Here is a 15,492-nt window from a genome sequence, read left to right on the forward strand (position 1 = left end):
GTAGTGGTTATTGAGTTACCGAGCCACTCTTAGTGGCTTAGACATTGGAAGTCCCCCACCCAGATTACATTCTGTGCCCTTGCCACCCTCAGTGCTTCCTCCAAGAGGTGTTCAACATGGAGGAGCACTGATTGATCAGCTGAAGTCAAGGCGGGGTGGGGGGTTGCAGGGAGCAGTACAGGGTAATCAGCAGGATGTTTCCTTGCCCAAGAGACTTCATGGGATCCAGCGTCAATGTTGAAGGCTCCCAGGGCAATTCCTCCCGACTGTATACCATTGTGCTGCCACCCCTGCTGGTTCTGGACAAGACATACCCAGGAATGGTGATGGTGGTGTCTGGGACATTATCTGTCAGGTATGATTCCATGAGGATCACTATGTCAGGCTGATGCTTGACTAGCCTGTGAGACAGTTCTCCCAATTTTGGCACTAGCCTCTAGATGTTAGTGTGAAGGACTTTGCAGGGTCAACAGGGCTGAGTTTGCTGTTGTCATTTCCAGTGCCTAGGCTGATGCCAGGTGGTCCATTCAGTTCCATTCATTATGAACTTTTTAGCAAATTGATACAACTGAGTGGCTTGCTAGGCCCATTTCAGAGGGCATTTAAGAGTCAACCACATTGCTGTGTGTCTGGAGTCACATGTAAGACCAGGTAAGGACAGCAGATTATCTTCCCTAAAGGGCATTAGTCAACCAGATAGGATTTTACTACAATCCAATGGTTTCATGGTCAGCATGACACTTTTAATTCCAGAATTTATTGAATTCAAATTTCACCATCTGCCGTGGTGGGATTCAAACCTGGAGCATTACCCTGGGTCTCTAGATTACTAGCCCAGCAACAATACCTCTACGCCACCTCCACCTCCACCACTTGCAAGAGGAAGAAACGATGTAGAAAAGGAGAGCCAGCATCCAGTGCAAGGGAAGCACATATGAGAGCCCAAAACTTCCAATAAATAAAGCATGGCTCAGCAACTAAAGTCACTTCCCTACTTTCTGTTTTTATCCCACATGTTGCAATATTTACAATGATATAATATCTTGGGCTTATTTACTGTACAAGAAACAAGGCACCAATTGCTCATAGGGGATTTGGGTAAACACATTACAGTTTCATTTATTAAGATTAAGCACATGAGAACAGTTATACATAGGTATAAAGCTTGGAGTCATCAGAGCTGTGTGTGTGTGCTCTGCTTAGAGCCAAAAGTGAAACTAAGACTGGATCACATGACACATTTCACTTCTAGTGATGTCATGCTGATATCCCTTTAAGGCATATTACAAAATCCCCTTTCTTTTTAAGATAGTTTCCTCTCTTCCAAAGAAGTATAACTGTTTACAAGATATGTTAACGTTTAGTTACCATTACATAAGTACATAGAACAGATGAATCTATGAGTCGCTATAGCATACAGGTAATCTTCTGGTACACCCAGATCTTGTGATGGTAACCTTGTCTGGAGGTTTCTTTAACTGCTTACAGTGATCTATGAGAATGTCATGCTTGGATGTTGTTCCTGTTTGCATTTGGGATCTTGTCCTCGATGCAATAGGACCGCATGGCGGATGAGGAGCTGGAATGGAGCTGATTTGTCCTCGGTCACACCTCATTGTGCACCTTTGTGTGTAATGACTTCATAGGACCCTGGTTCTGAACAAATCCTTGTCACCCCGGCTGGTTGCCACGTATTACAATAGGATCCTGGATGCAAACATTTTGTTCCAGCTGTAAACTTGGCAAGCCTGTACCTGCATTTTTATCATGCACATTGGTCATCTTCGCTTGTAGTTTTAAAAGTTTTTCTCTAGTTTCTGAGAGAGTAGAACGGGTAAGAGTGGGTAAATTGGTATGTATTAGTCTGTCAAACATAAGCTCTGCTGGCAAAGGAATTGTTGCACTTAAAGGAGTTGCTTTTGCAATGTGTAGAACTTGCTTGGTCTGTCTACATTTGAGAATTAGGGATTTCATCTTGTGAAGCATTCGTTCAGCAAGGCCATTAGATCTAGGGTAATGAGAAGGAGAAGTAGTGTGATCAATATTCCACTTCTCATACAGATCCTGAAATGGCTTACCAGTAAATTGCAGACCTTTATCCATAATGATCTCTCCAGGCACCCCAAATAAACTGAAAATAGCACTTAAAGCATGTGCGACAGTTGTGCTTGACATATTGTGCAATTGACGAATAATGAGGTACTTGGTAAAGTAGTCGACAATGATGATGAAGTCAGTGCCATGGACATGAAAGAGGTCGGATGTGACTTTGGACCAAGGATGGATAGAACCTTCATATGGAATCAATGGTGCTTTGTGTTGACTTGACATATGCTCTTAACATGCCTCACGCTTCTTGACGACGACTTCAGTGTCATTGTTCATACCCGGCCAATAGACAGTCTCTCTTCCGAGTTTTCTCGTCTAATCTATACCCATGTGTAAGTGATGAATTGTTGAAGGATATCAGGCCCCAAAGTTTCAGGTATGATAAACTGCCTGCCTTTAAAAATGTCTCCCCAGGAGATGCCTAGCTCATTCCGATAAGGCCAAATTAGTCTCACGTATTCTTGGATATGCCAAATTGAATCAGACCATCCTTTGATGATGGTTTTCCACAGTTTCTGTAGTGTAGAATCTTTTGTGTTGTTTCTTCGTGTAGCTTCTGGCATTGCGTTGTGCAAAATGTACCAGGCCAATTTGGAAAACATCTTCAAGTTCGATGTCAATGAAGCCAACTTGTAGATTTAAGGATATATCTTCTGTTTTCGCTGGGTTAGGCAACCTGCTAAGTGTATCCGATGTGATCATCAAGTTACCTGGTTTGTACTTTATTTCACAGTTATAACCTTCAATCTTTATCAAGAGACCTTGCAATCTTGGCGGTGCAGTGGTCAATGGTTTTCATCAAATCATCTTCAGTGGCTTGTAGTCAATCTTGAACACAAATCTTTTGCCAAATAGATAGGTATAAAAACACATGATTCTGAATACTAAAGCTAATGTTTCCCACTTGATGTTGGAGTAGTTGGACTGCATTACAGACAGATTTTGAAGCAAATGCAATCAGTTTGCCTTTTTGTAGCATGCATGTTCCCAGGCCTTTTTGTGAAACATCTATCTCCAGAGTAGTTGTCTCCCTAGGATCATAAAATTGCAATGTCGATGCTTCTGATAATGCTTGCTTCGGTGCTTCAAAGAGGTATTGGTGGCCTTTGTACCACAGGAAAGGCACATCCCTTCTCAACAATTCCCTTAGCGATGAAAATGTTTGAGCAAAAGTGGGAATGTATAGAGACAAGAAACTAAGGAGACATCTTCGAAGATTGTCCTTATCCTGAGGAGTTGGCATGACTTTAATATTCTCTATTTTACTTGGATCAGGACATATGCCAGCACTGGAATAAATAGAACTGAAGAGATTGATCTGCAGCACATTGATGGCACACTTCAGACTGTTGAATACCAATCCTTCATTATGTACCAGTCGCAACAATAAATGCAGATTATGGTCATGTTCTTGCCATGTTCTTTCCACAATCACTATAGCATCTGTGACACAGATGCATCCTGGCACAGTGCATGTAATGCAGTCCATACAAGCTTAAAAGAGATCCTGGCTCACAGCCTGAAAGGAGTAATTGAAACCAGTATAATCCGACTCGGGTATGAAATGTAGTAAGCTCATGGGACTTCCCCACAAGATGTACTAACCAGTAACCATGCTTGGCATTTAGTTTCGAGAAAGCTTTGCGTCTGCAAATCTTGAATTTGACTCTTCTAATGTCGGTATTTTGTAAGGACAACATTTCAAAGCTGCATTTAAAAATCGTAGATCGAGGCATACTCTCAATGATCCATCCTTTTTAATGATACATGTGATTGAGCTGCACTAATCTATGTGTTCTTGTATATTTCTAATGATGCTGTCTTTCTCCATTTTGTCTAGTTTGAACTTTAATTTGTCTTGTATGTGGACGCTGCATTTATGTGGTGGATCAATTGACAGATGTACAATCTCCTGAAAGTATAATGTTGCAGCTCCCTTGAAACCACTAATTTTGTTGACACATTCTGTGTATTTCGATAATAAGTTGTGAACTGGTGTGATAGTAGTAGTTTCTGAGGTTGATCTGCCATGTGATATCTGACTGATTCCATGGATTGTTACTGGTGTAAGGTCATGACATGCTGCAATTGCTGGGCCTTTACTTTTCACAAAGCAGAACATCTGTGACACCCAGGAGGATTGATTGTACTTGCACTCCAGGTCTATGGATCCTGCACATGGGAGAAATAAACCATTGTACTCTGAAAGTTTCACAGTAGTAGGTTTCTCCATGGCCTTCCATGTCTGTGGATACATGTCTTTTAGAATTCACATAGGTAATTTGTTGGCTCTTGACACTGTGTCAATCTTGGCCAATAACAAATAGTTACCAACTTTCTTAGGACAGATAATTTGAATGTTGGCAAACAATTCAGATCGTTTGATGGCATCTAGGTTGTCCATAAGGTTGTGTGAAACATGTATTCACCACTCTTCATCTCGTCATGCACATCATAGTCAGTTTCTCGTTTGTCAGTCACCTCAAATATATGTGCCTGAGAAGATATTGCTTGAAGGTACCCATTGTGTACGGTCTATTTGGAACAGTGCATGGCTCTTTGTAGTTGCATCATCCTTTGCTCTCGTGCACGGCAGCTACCAATGGCCCTTTCTGCTGCATGCCTTGCAGAATTGATGGAAAGTTGGGCATTTCCTTGGTGCATGCAGAAGGCCACACCTTCCACATGTCTTGCTAGGTTTGGGTGTTCCAGTGAGTGAGTCAACAATTTTTTTTCATTCACGGGATGTGGGCTTCGTTGGTTGAGCCAGCATTTATTGCCCATCCCTAGTTGCCCTTGAGAAGATGGTGGCGAACTGCCTTCTTAAACCACTGAAGTCCATGTGGTGTAGGTACACCCACATTGCTATTAGGCAGGGAGTTCCAGGATTTTGACCCAGCGACAGTGAAGGAACGGTGATATAATTCCAAGTCAGAATGGTGAGTGGCTTGGAGGGAAACTTGAAGGGGAACTTTCAGGTGGTGGTGTTCCCATCTATCTGCTGCCCTTGCCCTTCTATATGATACTGGTTATGGGTTTGCAAGGTGCTGTCTAAGGAGCCTTGGTGAATTCCTACAGTGCATCTTGTAGATGGTACACACTGCTGCTACTGTTCATCGGTGGTGGAGGGAGTGAATACTTGTGGATGTGGTGCTAATCAAGTGGGCTGCTTTGTCCTGGATGGTGTCGAGCTTCTTGAGTGTTGTGCGAGCTGCACTCATCCAGGAAAGTGTGGAGTATTCCATCACACTCCTGACCTGCGCCTTGTGGTTAGTGGAAAGGCTTTGGGGAGTCACAAGGTGAGTTACTCGTCATAGGGTTCCAAGCCTCTGACCTGCTCTTGTAGCCAAAGTATTTATATGGTTAGTCCTGTTCAGTTTCTGGTCAATGGTGACCCCCAGGATGTTGATAGTGGGGGATTCAGTGATGGTAATGCCATTGAACATCAAGGGGCAATGGTTAGATTCTCTCTTGTTGGAGATGGTCATTGCCTGGCATTTGTGTGGTGCGAATGTTACTTGCCACTTGTCAGCCCAAACCTGTATATTGCCACATTTGGACATGGACTGCTTCAGTATCTGAGGAGTCTCAAGTGGTGCTGAACATTGTGCAATCATCAGCGAACATCCCCATTTCTGACCTTATGATGGAAGAAAGGTCATTGATGAAGCAGCTGAAGATGGTTGGGTCGAGGACACTACCCTGAGTAACTCCTTCAGTGATGTCCTGGAGCTGAGATGACTGGCCTCCAACAACCACAGTCATCTTCCTTTGTACTAGGTATGACTCTAACCAGTGGAGAGTTTTCCCCCTGATTCCCATTAATTCCAGTTTTGCTACGGCTCCTTGATACCACACTCAGTCAAATGCGGCCTTGATGTCAAGGGCAGTCACTCTCACCTCACCTTGGCAGTTCAGCTCTTTTGTCCATGTTTGAACCAAGGCTGTAATGAGGTCAGGAGCTGAATGGCCCTGGTGGAACCCAAACTGGGTGGTGTCAGTGAGCAGGTTATTGCCAAGCAAGTGCCGCTTGATAGTATTGTTGGTGACCCCTTCCATTACTTTACTGATGACCAAGAGTAGACTGATGGGGCAGTAATTGGCCAGGTTGGATTTGTCCTGCTTTTTATGTACAGGACATACCTGGGCAATTTTCCACAGAGCCGGGTAGATGCCAGTGTTGTAGCTGTACTGGAACAGCTTGGCTAGAGGCACAGCAAGTTCTGGAGCAGAAGTCTTCAGTACTATTGCTGGAATATTGTCAGGGCCCATAGCCTTTGCACTATCTAGTGCCTTCAGCTGTTTCTTGATATCACATGGAGTGAATGGAATTGGTTGAAGACTGGCATCTGTGATGCTGGGGACCTCCGGCAGAGGCCAAGATGGATCATTCACTTGGCACTTCTGGCTGAAGATTGTAGCAAATGCTTCAGCCTTATCTTGTGCACTGATGCACTGGGCTCCTCCATCATTGAGGATGGGGATATTTGTGGGGTTGTACTTAGGACCTATAAGTTTTGTCAACTTGCAAGGATCATTTCATACTTACATTCTTGAGTGGCTCTTCGACACTATACATTTTGAGCTTGTCTAGAGGATCTTTCTGGAATGCTTCCAGCGGAGTGGACAACTCAATAATTCTGTCTGCGTCCCTCGAGCACCTTTTGGACGCAGTGGAGGCCGGCCATGATGTCCTCTACCTCTGCTCTAGCCTCAGACTGCAACAAAGCAAATGTACAATGAGGCTCATGCTGCAACTCGCAACTTGGTGGAGCAAACCATCGGGATGCTGAAAATGAGGTTATAATGCCTGGACCGGCCTGGTGATGCCCTGCAATATAGTCCACAGAAAATGTCACGCATTGTCCTCGCCTGCTGCACCCTTTACAACCGGGTGCTGCAAGGGGGAGGGGAGCTGGCTGAGGAGGAGATGCAGGAGCTGGAAGTCTCCTTTGATGAGGAGGAAGTCGTCGGTGATGAGGGTGAGGGAGCCCTCGAAGACAACAATGGCAACGATGAGGCCCTCGTACTGGCCTGATGAGGCAGGCGCGATTGAGAGGAACTCATAGCTGCTAGATTTGTGGAGGATGATAACAACATGCAGTAAGGAGACACCATAAGATCCTCACGTTGCATCTATGAACGTTTGACTCCAGTCTGGCTTATGGCAGCGCACATACCCTCTGTGATAATGCTCCTGTCACGGAGACGCAGTGGAGGCCCTAATAGTCACTCAATTGCAGGATGACAACATGCAGTGATCCATAGATTTTCACATAACCTCTGAGAATGTCTGACTCCTGTCTGACTGAGGGCAGCTCACTTGCGTTCTGTGATCGGGGTCATATCATAGAGATGCAGCCATGAAACTTTAGAAGCATCTGATCCTTTGTCTGCCTTCAGCACCTGACCCCTTCAGCAGCACAGCCGCAATGGTCACAGATGCTGAAGAGATGGGGGCCAGCCCCACCTTAAAGGTGCTGAAAGCACACAGAGAGAATTACGGTACTTTGTGACGTCTGCCCACAACATTCTGGCAGCAATGACAAGCACTGCTGAGGTACAGACATCAGTAATGTGTCCAGGGAATGTGAGGCCGGACAATCACTTTGGTCTGAAGGCTGCACAAGGCACAGGGAAGGGGTCCTGGACTGAGACATCTACCTTTATCTTGTACAGAAAGGTTTCAAATCTGAGTGACATGAACACAGCTCATCAGAACAAGCAGTCATAGGCAGGGAGACATTCTTGGGAGTTTGTTGATAATAGTGAACATTATGTACAAGTGATTAACACCTGTGCCCAGGCTGCGCAACTACATCTTCTTAGCCTTTCTAATCCTGCCACTACGTCTTGATGCACCCTGCACATCCACAGAGGAGGTGGAGGCAGCGTGCTGACTGCTACACCCTGTCTGTGATGATCTTGGCAGGTGTCTTCAGGAGGGCTGAGACCTGGAGGGCCCCGGCCTGCTTTCAGGGTCCTGCTGTGTGGCAGTGGCACCCTCCTCAACCTGTGGAGCTGGAGCTGCTGAGGTCACAGGAAGAAGCCATTCGGATGGGCCGGACACTCTCCGGGTCACCTGGTGGATGGCCCTGTGGTGTGCACCTGCTGATTCTCCTCCCTCTGGGTGCCCAACGGCCCCTGGCTGACTCCCGAGGAGGAGGCACAGCTGGGCTAAGATCGCACTGCTCCACATCCCCCTCACATACACACTGTTGGAGGCCAACTATGGCATTAGCAATGGAGTTCAGCCCGTGCAGCAGTGCAGGAGTGACATCCTGAACCAAGGTCTCCACGGCGGTCGCTATCCTGCCAGTGTTGACCTCGGTGCGTTAGCATGCTGGCACTGTCACCTCAGCCTGAAGACGGATGGACTCCTCCATCGTGCCTTGCAATCTGAGGAGTGCAGTGGACAATCCTTCCTGTTGTTCCCTAGCTTGCCTTTGCAGCTCCAGCAACTGTGACATGACCGAGTCCAGAGGCTCTTCATCTGACTCAGACTCAGCAGACGTCTGGCCTCCAGCAGTCCTCCGACTGCCGGGGACCTGGGAAGTCCCTGCCTCTGCCTACTGTGGATCAGATGGTGCAATGTGCTCACCAGGTTGTGGTCCTGAGGCTACTCAAAAGCTAGGTCCCACCGAGGTGTAAGTCTCTGCACTGGTGGGGGGTGTGAGTGAGCACTGTGACGGGACTTCAGGGAGGGTGCCTTCTTCAGGTTCCTCTTCAGAGGTTTCTTCAGGGCTTGATTGGAGGCCCATGGGTCATGGACTCCATTGCCTGTTTCGTAGGTGTGCCTACGAAAGCAAGGGGAGATAATTAGTGTATGGCAGGAGACTGTGAAACAGGACACATCATTCACAGAATGGTTGTCTGGTGGATGTTGCATTGCTGGATCCTCACTTGGTAGAACAGCGCCAACCTCACCGTCACCACAGGAATGGCCCAGATCGTCCCCGGCCAGCTGGATGCCTCTATTTTCAAAGTTCCGTGAGGACCTTGATTTCAGGCATATGGATCGAGTGTAAGCAGGATGCCTGCCAGGCCAGATGAAAAGAATGCCTGGCATGGTGGGGGTGGTGAGTGGTCCCATGGATGGGATGAGGACAATGAAGGTGTGTGTGAGAGAGTGAATGGTGGTGTCCCTTGAACTGGCAGTGAGTGAGGGCCCTGTGGATATGTGATGGGTTTGTGGGTGTGTGAGTTGGGAGTGATGAGAAGAATGACTTACCCTGGCAGAACGGAGATAATTCATCCTCTTTCGGCACTGAGTGGCTGTCCTCTTTTGCAGGGCATTGGTGCTGATCACCGCTGCCACCGCCTCCCAAGCCAGATTGGTGATGTTGCTGTCCATCCTGCGGTCAGAGCAGGGGTAAAGGACATTATGGCGGGCCTCCACTGTGTCCAAAAGGCGCTCGAGAAACGCGTCATTGAACCTTGGGTCTGCAGTCTTCTTGCCTTTCAGGGCCATGACTTCTTTGCAGCAGTCATGGGCTGGAAGCACTGAGAGGTGTGTGCACTGCTGCACTTTAAATATGGTGCCCAGCGTGATGAAGCAACAAGATAATGGCATGGCGAGCAAATGGGAGCCCACCAGCTATGGAAATGGCATGTTTCCCGGGAGTGCTTAATTAATGGGACGATACGGTGTGAAAAGCCGCCATTGCGACCAGCAGGTAAACTGTCATTTTACCCAACCACTACCACACTTAAGTACAAATCTGGGATGATTCCACCCATAATGAGAGTTACTAAATAGAATTAGCAATGCGTTCCCTCAGAAACCGTAGGGGATGTGCTCTCAAATTTCCCAGATATAATAATCATTTAATAAAGTCAGTTCCAAAACTGTTGACCAACGGAATTTTCAGTCATTTAATTTTGATGATAGTTCTACGAAAAACATTTCCAGTAAACCACCAATTTTGTAAACATTGCTTTCTGTATTATACAGACAAATAAAGCTTACCCAACATTGCTGTAACAATGTTTTTTCATTTGGCCTAGTCTATTGAATGAAAATGAAAGGCTAAGTCTAAACCACAGTCATCTAACAACATTTTTCCTTGAGAACTTATTCTATAAAATGTTGGTCTCACGTGTGCCCAAAAAGTAAGCTGCAATAATGTGGTCCAGTTCTTACAGACCTTCTTGAAATTTAAACGAATAGAATAAAATGGCAAATCTACTATGTGATGAATACATGCTTTATTTTCTTCAAAAAGGAAGGTTTGCTCCAAATTTGCTGCAAAGGAAAATACAGTATCATTAAACATACATTTATTCCTGAGTTTCTTATGAAATCAAATAAGCCTTTGCAGTAAATATCAGTTTAAGTGATTTTACTTCTATGGGTCGCTTCAGCAATTGCAGGTTCTGCAATGATTAGTTAATTGTGGCAAGCTGATCATGATACAGTGCAATGAGCAGCCAGGTGGGATGGTGTGGGAATATTGATACGGTCCACACAGTTAGTACAAACTATTCATCCGCCTCAAACTTACAAATCTTTATTCATTCTTTCTTACTGGCAACTGTTAGATTTCCCATCGCTTCCCCTCTCGGCTTTTGACCAACTGATGAAATATTTTGTCCAAAAAAGGTGCAGAGACTTTGATAAGCTCATTACAAAATATTTTTCCTTCCTTTTTTGACTTCACCCTTTCTCAATCTTAATTCTATTGCTTTGACGTTTGTTGCATCTAATCTGCCCCATATATCTAGTTTTCTGACTTTAAACCGCTTACTTGTCTTCTTTCTCCTTCTTGGCTCCCACTGGCTATTTTGGAGATGAGAACAATTTCCAAAAACTATGAAAATGACTTTTATTTTAAGATTGACATGGCCAAATTCATCTTTGGTGTATAATAATGTGTCAAAACAGAAAGGACTCTGCTGAACAAGTATAAACACCAGTGATCTCCAAACCCTGATCATACCCAGGAAAGTAAATTTATCCACAGTGCTGAAAGGGCTATAAATACTATTGATGCTGACACCAGTAAGTCATAGCCTGATCTGCAAATTAATCACATGTGTTACTCATTACCACCCAAAGAGCAAATCACCAACAAAACCCTCCAGTATCGTAGCCGATGAGGTTTAACCGAGGCGCGATTATTGCTTATTGAAAACTTTTCCCAATACCCCGCTATGACGACTTGAAATATAGTCGGCAATGGCAATTTTTGATAGTCTCTGCGGAGACTGATAGCCAATTAAAAAACAGAATAAATGGGTTGTTAAAAAAAAAAACCTCCAACTGCCTGCTTCTCTTCAGTGAGTGCCGGAACATAAGAAATAGGAGCGGGAGTAGACCATTCAGCCCCTCGAGCCCGGCCTGTGATTCCTGGCTGGTCTGATCGGAGCCTCAACTCCACTTTCCTGTCTGCCCTCACATAACTCTTGACTCCCTTTTAGATCAAAAAGCTATCTAACTCAGCGTTGAATGTATCCAATGACCCAGCTTTCCTCTCTGGGGTATCATCTTTGAATTAAACATGCACTCTGAGTTTGTCTTGAAACAGCTATGCTGGCAGTGTTCTCCTCTTAGAAGAGGCCTCTTGTCAGGGCCTGGTAGCTATCTTGTGGCAATGATGGAAACTGGTGTCATTTTACTGTTTCAAACAAAATAGACCAAACCAGAAGGGGAAATTTCACTTGAAATTGAGCTGATTAGGTTACAGTTCAAGTTTCTGCTAAAATTAATTTGCATAATTGCAAATGTAAAGTCGTCCATGAACCAGTTGGGCAGCGAAATTTTTTCTTTTTCCAAAACTCCTGAACGAATTTTTTCTCTTTTCACTAAATGTATTTTTCTATGTATTTAAGATTTGTAACCTGGAGGGGTTTTATTAATACAGCTGAAAATGGATTTTTCACCAAAAATAAGTATTTTTAATAATCCTTCATCTGTCGATTAACCTGGTTTAATATCACTGAAAATGACTTTAAAAACACTGCACTGAACCACTTAAAAGCTTTGTTGACATATAATAGTCAGTTTCTTAGTCAATTGAATATTAAAAGGAAATGCTTTGTAAATGTGCCTTCCAGCCCGTGGGTACCTAAGAAAATGAGTGCAATTTCAAGAGCCTTTGCAAACCAGCACAAGTGGTGGAATCTTGCAATTTCAACCTTAGGGCATGGCCAGTTTTATAGGTGGGGCCTGATTCAGGCGGATTGAATCTTGAATCAGATCAAGGAAAACACGAGAAGAAGTGGTTTTGGGTCGTTTCTCATGTATATGTGAAATGCCCCTATCTTTTGTGCTGATTCAGCCAACCCCAACCAGATTGTGCTCATATTACGAGCAAAACAAGTGGAAAATCAACCCCTTGAACCCCTGAAAATGACTTTAAAAACACTGCACTGAACCACTTAAAAGCTTTGTTGACATATAATAGTTTCTTAGTCAATTGAATATTAAAAGGAAATGCTTTGTAAATGTGCCTTCCAGCATGTGGATCCCTAAGAAAATGAGTGCAATTCCTTTGCAAACCAGCACAAGTGGTGGAATCTTGCAATTATATTATCACTTATATTTGATTTGGGGGCAAATGCTTCATGATGCAGAAATTATATTGGAAAGTAAATGACCATTTATTTTATTTTCTCCTTAAAAATATATATATTCATATAAGTAAAAGAAGCTGTCTTCGCTAACCTCATTATCCACTGTCTATTCAGAAAACATTCTAGCTACTTAGAGTAGAAGTTCAAGGGTTGTACCAGCACTAGAATATTACATAGGGTCAGCCACATGGGGGAATTACAAAGCAATGGTTTACAATACTGCTTATACATTCCTGATGGAGCCCGTCAGAATCCCAATGATTGATGTTTGTCTGGTGAAAGATTCTCTATTTCTACTTTCAGCAAAATTGTAACCTTGTTCTTTTAGAGAATGTTTGCAACTTGGCTGGAAATAGCGAACATGGAAAATCTTCTTGCATTTTTTAAAATTCACTCACAGAATGTGGGTGCTGCTGGCAAGGCTGACATTTATTGCCTGTCTCTAACTGCCTGGACCTTCATACCCATACCTCAGCAGGGCACATTGTCACATTACAATGTACAATTGAAAACTTTGCTACACTCATGTCTTCTGAGGGCTTCAGGTTGGACACATGGCAGTCATTAGTGCTCCTTTCCACTCTAGTCATGACATTGTGCATAGGTACCTGGTAAAACCGCAAAGGTTTTAAAGCGCCTACCAACCTATCAGTCAGAAGCTTGTTTGATAAAGTTCCTCTGCAGCACCTTGGGGCATTTTATTATGTTAAAGACAATCCATAAATAAAGTGGCAGTTGTTTTTCATCCATATAGTGCATGACATTGCAAAGCTACCTGCGAATGAACCACAGACATAACAATTTAGAGACATAGGGAAGAATTTTCCTGTCGGCGAGCGGGGGCGGGTCCCACTTGCCAATGTGTAACGTGACGCGCAGTGACGTCGAACGGAGCATCCCAACATCATCGTGCCTCATTTAGATTTTCAGTTCAGCGGGCATGCTGCCAAACTGTCAAAGGCCTAGTAAGACCATTTGAAACCTAATTAATTCAATTTAATGAGTTGCCTGTCCAAACTTAAGGTTGGCGGGCAGGTGAAGAGCCCAGGCGGCATTTGCATTTTTCATGAAAATTCACCCACGGGCGGGATGAGGTTTCATGAAGTGTTTTAAAATCTGATAAAAATTTATACATTTACTCTTAAGGGACGACCTTTTAGAACAGAGATGAGGAGAAACTTCTTTAGCCAGAGAGTGGTGAATCTATGGAATTCATTGCCACAGAAGGCTGTGGAGGCCAGTTCATTGAGTGTATTTAAGACCGAGATAGATAGGTTCTTGATTGGTAAGGGGATCAAAGGTTACGGGGAGAAGGCGGGAGAACGGGGTGGAGAAACCTATCAGCCATGATTGAATGGCGGAGCAGACTCGATGGGCCGAATGGCCTAATTTCTGCTCCTATGTCTTATGGTCTTAAGTTTTAAAAGTGTTAAAAACCTTTATTTAAAACTTTAGCACTGAAACAAATCTCCCTGAGGCACCTCCATGTCTCGGGGGGAGATCTCTGCGCTCTTTCGTGCACATAAGCGAAAAAGCGCAGGGAATCCCCCCTCCCCCCCAGCCCACACAGGGAGAGCTCAGCGCTTCTGGGCGAGCGTCACGCTGGGCGGGCCTTAACTGGCCCGCCCACGTGAAATGGTGGTGCGTCCCCAATCGGGGGCGACAATTGTGTTCGCACCCGCCCCCGCACAACCCCCCCAATGGGGGGAAATTTCTGGCCATAATGATAGTCCTTTCCCTGTGTTGAAAACATATTACAGGTATCCTGCTGACCTGTAGCAAGTTGATGCAGTTGCCCTGGTTCATTGGCAGGGTAAGATTGCCAATGTCTGAGTCCTGTGTATCTCCCTGGCAATTAAACCTCACTGTGCATATAAGGTGCTTTAAAAACAAACGTATGTTAAGAACCTGTGGTAAAATCAATTTTTCTATCAGAAAATTAATATAATTTATAAAGCATTATAACAATGTGTTTAATAAAATATATTGTGCTATTACATAAATAGCACAAACAAGCCACTTCCAGATAAAGGCAAAAAAAAAGCCACTTCCAGATGCTATTTCAGAGTTCATGCACCCAGAGAGTTTCCTCTTCTCCCATTCTGAATGACTGTGCGAATAAAAACTGAGAAAACAATTCACACTAACAAAGATTCCACACATGAAATGTTAAATTATCCTGTCGCAACAGATACTGACTGAACGTTAATTAAATATTTGTGCTTTAAATCGGAGGGCTTAATAAGCCTCAGGCAGAAAATGAGTGCAAGCACTGGCGTTTTAAAAATATACACCTGCCGTCGTTGATCAGCCCACCCTCTGTGCTGATTGTACACCTGCACAGTCTCTGTGCTGATTGTACACCTGCTCTCCCAGAGCAGTGTATTCTCCCTGTGCTGATTGTACACCTGTTCTCCCAGAGCAGCACAGTCTCTGTGCTGATTGTACACCTGTTCTCCCAGAGCAGCGCAGTCTCTGTGCTGATTGTACACCTGTTCTCCCACAGCAGTGTAGTCTCCCTGTGCTGATTGTACACCTGTTCTCCCAGAGCAGCACAGTCTCTGTGCTGATTGTACACCTGTTCTCCCAGAGCAGCGTTGTCTCCCTGTGCTGATTGTACACCTGTTCTCCCAGAGCAGTGTAGTCTCCCTGTGCTGATTGTACACCTGTTCTCCCAGAGCAGTGTAGTCTCTGTGCTGATTGTACACCTGCACAGTCTCTGTGCTGATTGTACACCTGCTCTCCCAGAGCAGTGTATTCTCCCTGTGCTGATTGTACACCTGTTCTCCCAGAGCAGCACAGTCTCTG

At 44.5% G+C, this 15,492-nt stretch overlaps 1 pseudogene; it reads left to right on the forward strand.

Annotated features, from left to right (window-relative positions):
* Positions 1-11,184: 11,184 nt before the first annotated feature.
* Positions 11,185-11,316, forward strand: LOC144692848 (U4 spliceosomal RNA; annotated as a pseudogene).
* Positions 11,317-15,492: the final 4,176 nt, after the last annotated feature.

This window comes from Cetorhinus maximus, chromosome 17, assembly GCF_964194155.1.
Source record: "Cetorhinus maximus chromosome 17, sCetMax3.hap1.1, whole genome shotgun sequence".
NCBI lineage: Eukaryota > Metazoa > Chordata > Chondrichthyes > Lamniformes > Cetorhinidae > Cetorhinus > Cetorhinus maximus.